Source organism: Lutra lutra, chromosome 1 (assembly GCF_902655055.1).
Source record: "Lutra lutra chromosome 1, mLutLut1.2, whole genome shotgun sequence".
Lineage (NCBI taxonomy): Eukaryota > Metazoa > Chordata > Mammalia > Carnivora > Mustelidae > Lutra > Lutra lutra.
In genome coordinates this window covers 13,292,447-13,306,205 of record NC_062278.1, presented here as the reverse complement: position 1 = coordinate 13,306,205, position 13,759 = coordinate 13,292,447, and the positions used below count along the sequence as shown (strand labels likewise).

The 13,759-nt window shown below is 50.6% G+C and overlaps 1 protein-coding gene across 1 annotated transcript in view; it reads right to left on the bottom strand.

Annotated features, from left to right (window-relative positions):
• Nucleotides 1-10,165, bottom strand: part of TIAM1 (TIAM Rac1 associated GEF 1) — a 383,611-nt gene extending 373,446 nt beyond the window's left edge. The window contains 1 exon segment of the mRNA XM_047721169.1: nt 9,999-10,165. The gene's annotated coding sequence lies outside the window, so the exon portion shown is untranslated.
• Nucleotides 10,166-13,759: the final 3,594 nt, after the last annotated feature.

The following is a 13,759-nucleotide window of genomic DNA, read 5'->3' as shown; positions in this document are numbered from 1 at the left end:
CTTTTTCTTTAAGGCAATTTGGATGGTTTGCCCAGGACCAAGGCTGTAGGCAGATTCAATCCCCACATTAAACTTTAACTGTCAGGAGGGAGGAAAAGGAAGAGGAAAAAAAAAAAAAACTCATAATTTTTTTTTAAGATTTTATTTATTTATTTGACAGACAGAGATCACAAATAGGCAGAGAGGCAGGCAGAGAGAGACAGGCAGAGAGAGAAGAGGGGAAGCAGGCCCCCCGCTGAGCAGAGAGCCCAATGTGGGGCTCGATCCCAGGACCCTGATATCATGACCTGAGCCGAAGGTAGAGGCTTTAACCCACTGAGCCACCCAGGCGCCCCCAGGATGAATTTTTTTAAATCAACTCAAAAACAATAGATTGTTGGGGTGCCTGGTGGCTCAGACATCCGCCTTCGACTTGGGACATGATCTTGCAGTCCTGGGATCGAGCCCCCCCCAATCAGTGGAGAGTCTGCTTGTCTGTCTCCCTCTGCCCCTACCCGCCCCCAACCCCGCTCATGCTCTCTCTCACATAAATAAAATCTTTAAAAAAAAAAAAATACACTATTAAATTATTAATTAATGAAAACCAGCTATGAGGTTTTCATTTTTTAATTACGACACCATGTTAAAGTTCAATTGATATTCATAGATTGAAATGATGATTTCTAATCAGAGATTTCAAGATGAGCTAATTACTCTAACATTCAAAAAATTTTTCTAAAATGTCACAGTGGATCTTGCATGGGACTTTTCTTCTGAAAATGTCTTTAATGCTGCATGAACTTAGGAGCTTTACTTAGGAGGAGTAACACTGGAATGATCAGACTGCGAAGACTGCTCCTCCCGTAAGGTTAACCACCGCCAAGCCCAGGGCTAAGGACAAGCCGTTTGTTACATTGTTATTAGCACTACTAGGCAGTCATTAAGTGGGTGAATTTCTCAATCACTGAGAAGCTCAAAACCCCTGAAATTATTATCCAATTTTCTTTCTTGGGTTGCAGTCTTCATCTGTTTATTATCCAATTTTTAAAACCTTCTATCCTAGGAGCGCCTGGGTGGCTCAGGCAGCTCAGTGTCCCAGCTCCTGGTTTCGGCTCAGGTCTTGATCTCAGGGTTGTGGGACTGATCGCTGGACGTGGCGCCTGCTTAAGATTCTCATTCTCTCTCCCTCTGTCCCTTCTCTCCTCCCTCTAAAAAACAACAACAACAACAACAACAACAAAAAGACCCTTCTATCCTAAAAAGGATACCTTATTAATTTATTCCAACTAAAATAATAACCAAAATAACCTGATGCTTCAGATTATTCATTATTGATCTGACATCTCGTTTCCAAATATCTAGGAAACTTAAACTCCTTTCCCAAGAAATTTGAATATGTGTTCATAGTTTTTGTGTCTTTTGAATGCAGTATTGTGTCTTTTGAATTTGCGTCTTTTGAATTTCAACCTCAGTACTACTGACTACCAACCAGATAATTCTTTCTTCTAGGGACTGTCCTGTGCATCACGAAGGGTCAGCCTCTAGATGCCCAGTATCTCCTTATATCTAGATAGATACCAGTATAACCTCCCCAACGTGACAACCAAAAATATCTCCAGACATTGCCAAAGGTCCCCTGGCGAGCAAAACCACCCTCAGTTAAGAACTTCTGTCCTAACATATAACACAATAGGAAATATCACCCAGCAGAAATTTAAGCCCAAAAGCTGATGCCCAAAGACAGCTCACTTTCTAATTACTCTGCATATATTTCCTTCATGTAGCTTTGATAAATAAATGACTGAATCATACACAGAGTTTTTTAAGTAAACAGACTATTGTTCTTTTTTTAAGTGTGAAATCAAAGGGAGCCAAGAATATTCAAGAAAGAAAAGACAGTCTCTTCAATAAATGGTGCTGGGAAAATTGGATATTCACATGCTAAAGAATGAAACTTGACCCCTCTCTTATACCACTCTCAAAAATTAACTTGAGGGGCACCTGGGTGGCTCAGTGGGTTAAGCCTCTGCCTTTGGCTCAGGTCATGATCTCAGGGTTCTGGGTGGAGCCCCACATTGGGCTCTCTGCTCTACAAGGAGCCTGCTTCCCTCTCTTTCTCTGCTTCCTCTCTGCCTACTTGTGATCTCTCTCTGTCTGTCAAATAAATAAATAAAATCCTTAAAAAAAATTAACTTGAAATGCATTAAAGACTTAAGTGTAAGGCGGAAACCACGACACTCCTAGAAGAAAACATAAGTAAGACAGCTCCTTGACATGGGGCTTGGTAATGATCTTCTGGAAATCGCGTCTAAAAGCACAAGCAGCAGAATCAAAAATAAAGTGGGTCTATATCAAACTTAAAAGCTTCTACATGGGGGGCGTCTCAGTGGCTCAGTGGGTTAAAGCCTCTGCCTTCAGCTCAGGTCACGGTCCCAGGGACCTGGGATCAAGCCCCGTGTCGGTCTCTCTGCTCGGCAGGGAGCATGCTTCCTCCTCTCTCTCTGCCTGCCTCTCTGCCTACTTGTGATCTCTGTCTGTCAAATAAATAAATAAAATCTTAAAAAAAAAAAAGTCAGTCTTCAGTTGACGCAGCTAAATTAGAGATCTACAGGCGTAACAGAGCCTGAAGAATGATCAACATAAGAACTATAATGTAACCATCAAAAATCTGGAGAAAGAAGGAAGGCAGCAGGAAGCAACGAAGCAGCTAATGGGTCCTGTATCCCAGCAGAGAGTAGATAAATTCAAGCGGTACTAGCACATTATTTAGAGATACAAAGACAGCGACCAGAACAAAAAAACAAAAGTGAACAAGAAGTGATCATTTCTGGAGAGTACAGGAGTGGGCGGGAGCAGAAAGGGATGGGAACAAAACGCTTTTCGTGGAAGCTCGCCTGTTCCAGGAGTTCGTCAGTGCTAGATGGAGTTATTTACACCTCGTTTTTTAGAAAGAAATCAAACTTGGCATATTCCCAGAGTTTAAGAACATGGATGAAAGAAGAATACGCTTGGCGGCGGGGGAAAAAATTACAACTGGACTCCCATCGCTGAGTAAAACTGTGATTTAAATATATTTGAGCCAGAGACTGCATCCAGATTAAAGCAAACTGGAAATGTATGTTAGATCCTTGAGAGAACAAGAAACGCATACAAAGCCCCAGCCCTCTGGACGGCAGAGCGTAAGAACCATCCTCTGGTCCCAGCTTCCCCATGGCAAGACTATTCAAAAGACCTAATAATGGGGGCACCTCGGTGGCTCAGTGGGTTAAGCCTCTGCCTTCAGGTTGGGTCGTGATCCCGGGGTCCTGGGATCGAGCCCCGCATCGGGCTCTCTGCTCAGCGGGGAGCCTGCTTCTCCCCCCCAACACCTGCTTCTCTGCCTACTTGTGATATCTCTCTCTCTCTCTATCAAATAAATAAATAAAATCTTAAAAAAAAAAAAAAGACCTAAGAACAGTGGGATCCAAAGGACATTTCAGATGAAAGAAAGTACATATGGAACTCTCCATGCCCCCCCAACAATGGACCCCTGTTTAAACACACATTGGGGGTGCCTGGGTGGCTCCATAGGATAAGCCTCTGCCTTCAGCTCAGGTCATGATCTCAGGGTTGTGGGATCGAGCCCCACATCGGGCTCTCCACTCAGCAGGGAGCCTGCTTCCCTTCCTCTCTCTCTCTCTCTCTCTCTGTCAAATAAATAAAATCTTCAAAACAATAAAAAATAAAAAATAGGGGCACCTGGGTGGCTCAGTGGATTAAGCCACTGCCTTCAGCTCAGGTCATGATCTCAGGGTCCTGGGATCGAGCCCCATATCGGGCTCTCTGCTCAGCGGGAAGCCTGCTTCCCCCTCTCTCTCTGCCTGTCTCTCTGTCTACTTGTGATCTTTCTCTCTGTCAAATAAATAAATAAAATCTTTTAAAAAAAAATAAAAATAAATAAAAATAAATAAAAAATAAATAAACACACATTAATCGCGGAAGAGTGAAGGTCAACACACAGCCCACCTCCAGAACGCAGCAGAATTTGTGATTTCAGACATCACAAGAGTCACAACTCGGACACCTGGGACTTGATTCTGGATAGCTAAAGTAGAGCGCTTATGAGGGTATCAGATGGTAAATCTGATCAGGACCATAGGTAAGAGGCACAACAGGAGTGTCCTCGGGACCCGGGGAGCAGGGAAAGGGGTCCCCATGGCCCCCGCAGGTCTCAGAACCCAGGGGGCCTACGGCCTGCTCAGTGTCCTCACTTACCAAGGACATCCTCATGTCCTGGGAGGAGAAGGACAAGCACATTTGGGGGGAAAAAAAAAAGGTAAAAACTAACACGTTACTTCAGTTGGGTCAGGCTCCTTTTAAGTCCAAAAACCCCAAAATCCACATAAGAAGTTCACAACAAGAATAAACCCACAGTTCTGAGTCTCTAGAATGCTGCCCAAACCTGGCTGATGAGTTCCAGAGGCTTCCACAGGCTCCCAGACCTCTCCGCTGGGTATCTTCACTCACCCGCCAGGGACCGCACTCTCCACCCAGCCCAGGGGACAAGGTGGGGTCAAGAGATCTTATCCCTTGGATCCCAAGACGCCTGAGCTGGTCAGGCTTTGGGCTGGAATCCTAAAGATGTCGGAGGCCTCCAACGTGGCTGGGGGAAAGGGAAGGCAAGACAGACCCTACCCCCCCTCCTCAGGGCCCCTCAGATTCAACCTGTGGCCATGAACCCCACCTCCACTCTCTTTCTGAAAAGCAAAGGGTAGGAAACTCCAGACTCCATGTCCATGGTCCCAATAATTTCACAAAGAGAATTCCCAGACCCATTCTGGGACCCCAACCTCCCCCTCCCCCAGAGCTGACCTGGTGGCCTTCCAGAGTCATTATCACCTTGGCAGAGGACAGAGGAATCCAGGAAGAGGAACCAGAACTGATCTCTATTTACAAGGTTAGCAGCTCCCGGCCAAGGAGGAAGGAGGGCGAGGGCAAGTGGGAAGACAGGACAGCTCTGGGCTGCAGGATTGCCAAGACAGGTTCCTTCTGCAGAATATCCTGTCTCCTCCGTGGACATAACAGTGTTTGGGGTTTTTAAGGAAAAGCAACTGAACCTCCATAGCCTAATCTCTCAGCCCATCCCAGACCAAAGCAGGTGGTAATGGGGGGAGGGGGCAGAGCACCCAGGTCCACTGTCTTCCAACCACTCAATTCCTCTCACATCTGCATACTGATCTGTTGGTCTTTATTTTTTTTTAAGATTTTACTTATTCATTTGACAGACAGAGATCACAAGTAGGCAGAGAGGCAGGTGGGGGGGTGCTCCCTGCTGAGCAGAGAGCCCGATGCTATGGATGATGCTATGGATGCGATGGATGCGATGCGGGGATGCGGGGCTCAATCCCAGGACCCTGAGATCATGACCTGAGCTGAAGCCAGAGGCTTTAACCCACTGAGCCACCCAGGCGCCCCGATCTGTTGGTCTTTAATAAATTCACGTTCTGTGAGGGCAGATACTGAAGTTAAATAATACAGGTGGCTTTTGTTAAAACCCCCCTCATTCGTAAATCCATAGTGGCGCTGGGCAGAAAAGCATACAGTGCCTTTCGTTTCACACTTGGGTTTTGCTGGAAGGCCGCAAGATTCCAGGACCCCCACCCCCCCAATAGCATCCAAGTGTCCTTCTAGGGAAAGGAACTCTGTGACAGCACCAGAACTCAAAGGACCTTGGCCCATTCTGTAACGCTCCATGCACTCAGCTGAAAAGAACCTTCCTCCCACGGAGCTCCTCCCGGCATCATCACTCTGTTCCACACGCTTTGGAAGCAACAATTGTCCGCGTCCTGTATCGTGACAGTGTGGGGCACCCCTCCACTCACTTCTGCTACCGTTTCAATGAACTGAGACCCCACCTGCAGGGGAATGCGAGCCTCTGGGCTCAGCCTCGGCCCACCAGGGAGGAGCCTCCTCAGCGAGCAAAAGAGCTCCAAGGTCTTCTAGAAGAATCTCACACAAGCACAGGAGGAATCTTTCTGTAACCACAGTCTAGACCTTTATGAATTTCTTAATGAGGTCCCTGGAGACTTCAGGAACAGTGAAAGTCTTATGCTGGAAGGGCTGGGAAGGAAGGGACAGGCGTGGGGAAGGGGCTAGAAGGAAAAAACCCACCTACCTATTAATATCCCGTACCTTTTACACTGGAGTGTTGTTTTATTTTCAAAACACTCTGTTCCTGGCTGAGGACTGCTTTATCTTTCAGTGCCTCCTTTATTCAATCTTTCACAAAAAAAAAAAAAAATTTTTTTTTAAGTAAGTGATTTGGCCTACCATGATGAGAACTTTCTTGGTGAAACACAGGAGTGATTACCTATAGAAAACTGAACACTTAGGGATGAAATGACCTGAAGTCTGGAATTGTAAAAAACTGAAAAATTTTGCTGAGGCCTGTTCTTCCTGGTCCTGTACTGAGAAAAATATAAACAAAAAGACAGACATACTCGGAAACACACACTCTACCCATCTGCTTAATTTAGAAAGGAAAATGTGTATGTATCTAGACACACACGTCGGGGAGGCGAAAACAGGAACACACACGGCCCCCATGAGGCAATGTTTTCGACACAAGAGTCTAATGGCTGGAGACGGTGGAAATAAGGATCTTTCTCTACCTGCGCTGTTCAGGAATCTGGACATTGCCCACAGGAACCGAATTCCCTTTCCCACCTTCGCCCCTCCCGCGCTCAGACAGAACATCCTGCCATCCCTGACTTCTGTGGAAGTTTCAACGCGATCTCTATATCCTCACCTGCCTTCCTCGTGTCCACGAAAGCCCAGTCCCACAAAATGTTTCTCCAGCAGACCACAAGCTCCTTGTGGAAAGAACCAACGGCCAACCAGCACACCCAGAAGGCCCTCAACAAAGCTCTGGGGAAGGGATTTCTGGCCAGGGGCTGATAAAACCCTGGGGTTCAGGAGTCCACCCCGAAACTGCAGGAATTTTGGCAAATTTTGGCAGGGAGGAGACTGGACCAGGGCGGCCCTTCCTTTCAGGTCTGGGGGGAGGGGAGGAGAAGGAAGCTGGGAGGGAGAACTTACAGAGGGAAAGGAGAGGAAGTCTTTGTCCCAGCTCCTCAGATGAGCATTAGAGAGGAGTTAAATTGTCAGCTAATGAGATTTCCGAACCACGTGCTCCCTTTTAAGTCTAGGCCCCCAATTGATTTGATCCCCCGACGGCAGCAGGGGGCACAGCTGCCTTTCAGCATCCCTCCGGGCCAGAGAATTCCCAGAACAAGAGCAAGAAGGCTCAGAATCGTCACTGGGAGAACATTAAATAGGTTATCTCGTATATTAATTGATAACTAGCAATAACGTTACTGGCTCTTTCTGTCAGAGGGAGTCCACCACCTTGGGGTGACTGAGGCAGGCCCAGGGAGCAGAATGGCATCGGGAGAATTCCCTGGGGGCTCCCGCACCCCCTGGACAGACTACAAGTCCCTCACCTGGTTTCTGTTGGTCTGTATGCTCTTCTGGGCCATCTAAGACCCCAGAAGTCCATGTTCAAAGGACAGGTTACCGGACCTAGCTCAGTGATTTGCCCCAACCAGCAAAAGGGTGTTGAAACTAGAAACATTTCTCTCAATACTTACTTTGTAGCTAAAGCCTGAGATTGTCTCTTTGCAACTCTCTCATTAGGGCTTGTAGAGGAGTTTTTCTTGCTTTTGTTTTTTCTGTATGAAACGGACTCCTCTCTGCCCTAAAAAAAGATTCGCAAGGCTGAGCTGGTGGGCAGAGGAAATACAAGTCAAAACACATTGATGGTATTTTGAAGACACTTGATGAAATCAATTCGCCCTTCTACCTACCCTGGTTAGCCCACAGCCTCCACCTTGGGTTTACTTCTCCTCTATTCAAAGATAATTACTTAGCAACTTTGGTGTTTACAGGCAAAGACAACCTCCCTGGCCGGGCTCTTTACAGCCGGGTACAAAAGAGCATTTTCTAGAAAGCAAAGATTTACTAAACTTCTGCCGCAAGACCTGGCTCAAATTTCACTTCTACCAGGAAGTGTTCCCTCCCTGCCTCCAGGTATCTCTTTGTTCAAACCTCCCTCCATCCGGGCGCTGAACGCTTTGCTCGGCTGCCATTGGTTCGTTTGTTACACCGGCAATGGAGTCCCACCTAGACAAGTTTTCCTCCTCCAAACCCAGGCCTGGGCCTCAGCATTGCCTCCAGAAGAAGGAGGGAAGAAGAAACAACTGAAACCTAATGGAAATTCAAACACAGAAAAAAGGAGCTGAAAGCGATTAGATAACTATAATTAAACCTGAGGCCAAGTAAAACAATCCTTGAGGCTGAAAACAGTGCTTCGAGCTTTCTAAAATAAAATAGAAGCCAGGAAAGAACAGCAGAAGAGGGAAAGACAGCGGTCTATCCTCTGGAAAAGATTCCCTCTAAAGGGAAGCAACATTCCAGTGTTTCATTTGTGGCCGTCGGTGTGCTAAACTGACGATTTTTATGGTCGTTCAAACCCCCAACCCCATCCCTCCAACAAAGGGGAATACACATTATCCCCACTTTACAGACTCGGAAACTGAGACGCAGGGAGACTAAGTAGCTCGGCCTGGATCACTCAGTTTGCGAGTGACACTGAGCAGATACTGAAGCCCGAATTTGTCAGATCTCAGCGCCCAGGCTCTCAACCTCTTCAGCTCAAAGTGTGCAGGGAGTCAGCATGCATGGGTAAGCCGATCGCTACCGCCCGGACTCAAGGATGCCCACAGCTGCTCCGCGGGGCCGCGTGGGTACCAGAAAACCGGGCATGGATTGGCCAGTGTCCCCAAGGGCTCGCGCGCGTCCTTCAAGACTTGCCAGCACGCAGGAAAAGGCAGGCTCGGAATCAACCTGGGCTGATCCGGAGGCAACGCCAGAGGATGCTACTAGGAGGGCGGTGAGCTTAGCTCGGTCAGCGCCCCGACGGCCGTCAATCTGGGAGAGCTCCTAGCCTGGACCAGGCGCCTCTGGGTGCACGGGGCCTGGGGTCGCCGCGCGCAGCGGGACTGGGCGCGAAGGCGCCGTCTAGTCGTCTTTTCCCTGTAGCATCTCTCCCGGAGGCCAGGGGAGGGGGCGTCACCTGACAGCACGCACCAACTTCTCCCAGCTCGGAGGGGGCGCGCGGCTGCAGCCTCGGCCGGGGGAGCGCAGCGCGCGGCTCTAGCCCAATGGCGAGGTCTGTAAACAAAAGCGGGCCCCACGCGGGTCCCCCACCGGGCGATGAGCCGCGCCGCGCAGCAGCAGCGGAGCAGCAGAGCCCGCGAGAGGGCGAGGCGGGATCAGGATCGGGCTCCGGGACTCCACGCACAGCCCCCGGGGCCCGCACCCGGACCATTGTCTGCGCGCGCGCAGAATGTCTCTTTAAATGCCTCCTCCCCGGTCAGCCGCGGGTCCCCGGCCCTAGGTGCCGGTCCCCAGGCTCTCCGCCCCGGGTGTCCGGCCCTGAGGGCGGCGCGGATCGCCAAGGTGAGCGCCGGCAACGTCGCCGAAAACCCAGGCCTGGAGGTGCCCAAGTCAGGGACGGAGACACACACACACAGACACACACGCGCGCGCACGCACACGCACGCCCTCCCCGAAGTTGATAAAAATCAGCCGACAAATACAAAGTGCCGCCGCCGCCGCAGGTCAGCGCCGACCTCCTGCTGCCGAGAGGACCGAATGCCAACGTCTGGACACTGTCACTTTCATTCGGCACCGGGCACCTGGGCGCCTCGAGCTCATCTCCCTCCCGACAGCTCCCTCGCGCGAGGGATGTCTCCTCCAGCCTCCCGCGTCGCCAGCTCCTCACCTTCCAAGTGTGTGAACACGAAAACAATACGAGTAAAGCCCGATCGGGGGGAGCTAGGACCCGCCGGGAGCCCCAGTGTGCGGGAGACGGGGGTCAGGACGTGCCCGCCACGGGCAGAGCGGCTCAGGGCATCCTCACCGCGGTCCCTCGGGGCGGCTTCGGACAGCCGGCCCGCGCCCTCCAGCGCGGTACTCACCCGCGACGCTCGTCCCGGATCTCCGCGACGGGGCCGCGGACAATGCGGGGACGCCGGGCTGTTGAGGCTGCGGGCGCCGAGGCGTTCGCGGCGCTGCAGAGCTGCGCGCCCGACGGCGGCGGCGCTGCTCGGCCCGGCCGCTCTCCGGCCCGCTCGCCGTCTGCCAATGGGAGCTGTCAGGGCTCCTCTGCCGGCGGCCTCGGGGGCGGAGCCACGGGAGCCCGTGGGAAACCGAGCTCCGATTGGGTCGCCTGACAATCGCTCCGCCTCCAGACGCCCAATCAGAGGCGGCGGATACAGGAGCGGGGCGTTCAGAGTTGGGCAGGAGAGTGACAACAGGAGCACGCTGGGTACCCGCGCTGCATCCCGGCCCGTGGCGCCCGGCTGGAAGGATGAGGGCGCCGCGCGTCCCGGCGCTGCCACCCCGCAAGGCGCCGGCGGCGAGGCCTGGGGAAAGCAGTGGAAAGCAGCCGAGGCGCGGCGGGCTGGGGAACGGCGAGGGAGCCCTAACAAAGCAGCTTCGGGAGGGCCGAGCGGCCTCCGCCTCCTCCGGCTATAGGTCGGCGAAGCTGCCTGTCACTCTGCATAGGTGGAGGTGGCCAATGACGTACAGAGAAGGAGCTCGAGTTGGCGCGCGCGCGCGGCTCGGCATCAGTGGGATTGGTCGGAGGTAAAGGATTTTCCTGCCACCTAAGGCTGAGAGGGAAGGGGAACGGAACGGGGGAGGGGAAGAGCCAAAAAGCGTACCTGCGACACGTGGTCTGGCTCGGGAGGCGTGTGCCTGGCTCTAGGGGGAGACAGGAACTTTTTTACGGGAGGCAGAAAAACCATAACGTAATCCTTCCCTGTGGATCCTGGGGTATGTTATAACCAGCCGGGCTCCAGGTGGGGCACGGTGGCCTTAACCGAATCCTGGGGAGCCCTGGACTCCCCAAGGTGACTCACCTTACCCAGCGAGTGAACTTAAAATCACAGCGCGGGGCTTGGGCCCTACATTCACCTACTGGGGAGAATACGGGACGGGCAAGGTCCACACAGAACTCCTGGTCCCTTCTGCAAAATCCGGAAATGATGCTTGCCCTTTACCTTTCGCAAGCTTGTGGGGGACACAGAAGTCGGGACGTGACGGTAGAGACTAACAAAGCTTTCCCCACATGGGGACGGTGCCCCCTCCTCCCTTTAAGAGCTTGGACTTCACCATTAAGAACAAAGCCGGGAGAGGCGGGTGCGCCGGGGTGGCTCAGTGGGTTAAAGCCTATGCCTTTAGCTCAGGTCGTGATCCCAGGGTCTTGGGATCGAGCCCCTCATCGGGCTCTCGGGAAGCCTGCTTCCTCTCCTCTCTCTCTCTCTCTCTCTCTCTCTCTCTCTCTCTCTCTCTGCCTACTTGTAATCTCTGTCAAATAAATTTTAAAAAAAGAAAAAAAGAACAAAGCCTGGGGTGAATATTCCTTAACGGGGGAGTGGGGGGGCCTGGACTCCCCGGGGTTATCTGGTTGAAAACAAAAGCCATTGCCTGTGTCCTAGAGAATAAACCTGACCGGAAAACTAAGAATCATCCTTGACTTCTCCCTCCCCCTTCTCCTCTCTGTTCTCACCTACTTGCCAAATCCATGCCCTCCCCCGGACTTCTCTTGCCAGACCACATCAAAGGCCTCCAGTGTCTTTCTACCCCATCCCTCCTGAAATCTAGTATCCCCTCTGCAGAATCATCCTTCTAAACAGAAAAATCTCATTTTTGCTCCCTCACCGTTGGGCTCCTCACTTTTTGTCCAGAATACCAACCCCCTCCTGGCCCCTCTAATTTCCCGTCATGTAACTAGCTCCTACCCGTTCTTCAGAACATAGTTTTGCAGGCAATGCGTCCATGCAGTAGACATTTGCTGAATTCCAACTGTGCAGCGGTCTTGTAGACACTGGAAACCTCCTGTATCCAGTCAAAGTTAGAGACCCACATACCCTGCCCCCAGGGTTCCCACTTCCCCCTGTATTGGGGCTGAAATTGCCAGTTAAATATGTCCTCTGCCACCAGCACAGCACTCCACTCCATCCAGAATCTCATCTGTCTTGTTCTCTGCTGTTTCCCAATGCCTAGCACAGTTCTCAGAATATTTGGGGCACTCAAAAATATTTAATCAATAACTAGAGAGGAGCTATAATTAGAGGTAAGAGCTTGGAAGATCTGAAGTGCTTCTAAGGCATCCGTTTTGAAAAAAATGGTTAGGATAGTAGATCAAGAGTGGGGGCGCCTGGGTGGCTCAGTGGGTTAAGCCTCTACCTTCAGCTCAGGTCATGATCTCAGAGTCCTGGGATCGAGCCCCGCATCGGGCTCTCTGCTCGGCAGGGAGCCTGCTTCCTCCTCTCTCTCTGCCTGCCTCTCTGCCTACTTGTGATCTCTCTGTCAAATAAATAAATAAAATCTTAAAAAAAAATGGGGCACCTGGGTGGCTCAGTGGGTTAAGCCGCTGCCTTCGGCTCAGGTCATGATCTCAGGGTCCTGGGATCGAGCCCCGCATCGGGCTCTCTGCTCAGCGGGGAGTCTGCTTCCCTCTCTCTCTCTGCCTGCCTCTCTGCCTACTTGTGATCTCTCTCTGTCAAATAAATAAATAAAATCTTTAAAAAAAAAAATCTTAAAAAAAAAAAAGAGTGGTATGTCCACCAGGTGCCAGGATGGGTGTTACAGGGAGCTTTCCGAGTGAAGTTTGTGAGATTTTCCAAAAGACACCATTTCAAAAAACTACCTTCATCTCAGCCAATACCTTGCCCAAGCTTCTCAATGGAGAATCAATCATTCCTTGGCAAAACTTTCATTTCAGGAGAAAAGATCAATTTCTTAAGTGGTTACAAGTCATCATATTGGAAGAATATATACATACATTCATATATATACATACATATATATATATTTTTTTTTTTTTTAATGTTTTCCCCCAAGTATGTTAAGAAGTGCATTTGGCCATCCTCTGGAGTGGGGCTGCCTACTCTCAACTCACAGTCCACCATTTTCTAGCTGTGCCCTGGGCAAGTTACTTTACATCTCTGTGCCTCGGTTTCCCCATCCTTATAACTGATATGACAGTAGTGCCCACCATATAGGGTTGGTATGAGGATGAATGAGTTCATATTAGTCATGAGCTTAGAAGAGTGCCTGGCACATAGTAATATTAAACAATGTTTATGAAAGAAACATCTCCCAGGGTGCCCAGGTGGCTCAGTCGGTTAAGCGTCTCACTCTTGATTTCAGCTCAGGTCATGATCTCAGAGTGGTGAGATCCAGCCCCGAGTCTGTCTCCATGCTGAGCAAGGAGTCTGCTTAAGATTCTGTCCTTCCCCCTCTGCTCCCTCCCCCTGCTCATGCTCTCTCTCTCTAAAATAATAAATCTTTAAAAATACATAAACAGGGACGCCTGGGTGGCTCAGTTGGTTAAGCAGCTGCCTTCAGCTCAGGTCATGATCCCAGAGTCCTAGGATCGAGTCCCACATCGGGCTCCTTGCTCGGTGGGGAGCCTGCTTCTCCCTCTGTCTCTGCCTGCCTCTCAGCCTACTTGTGATCTCTCTCTCTCTTTCTCTCTCTCTCTGACAAATAAATAAAATCTTTAAAAAAAAATACATAAACAAACAAACATTTTCCACTGGAGATGCATGGGGTGGCACGTGCTGAGGCCTCCTGTGTCAGTGGCCGGTTCGAGCTTGCGTTGCCTTGCTCAGGGCTGCCGCCATCTTGGCCCTGCTGTTAAGGAGGTGCCATTGTTGCAAGGTGAACA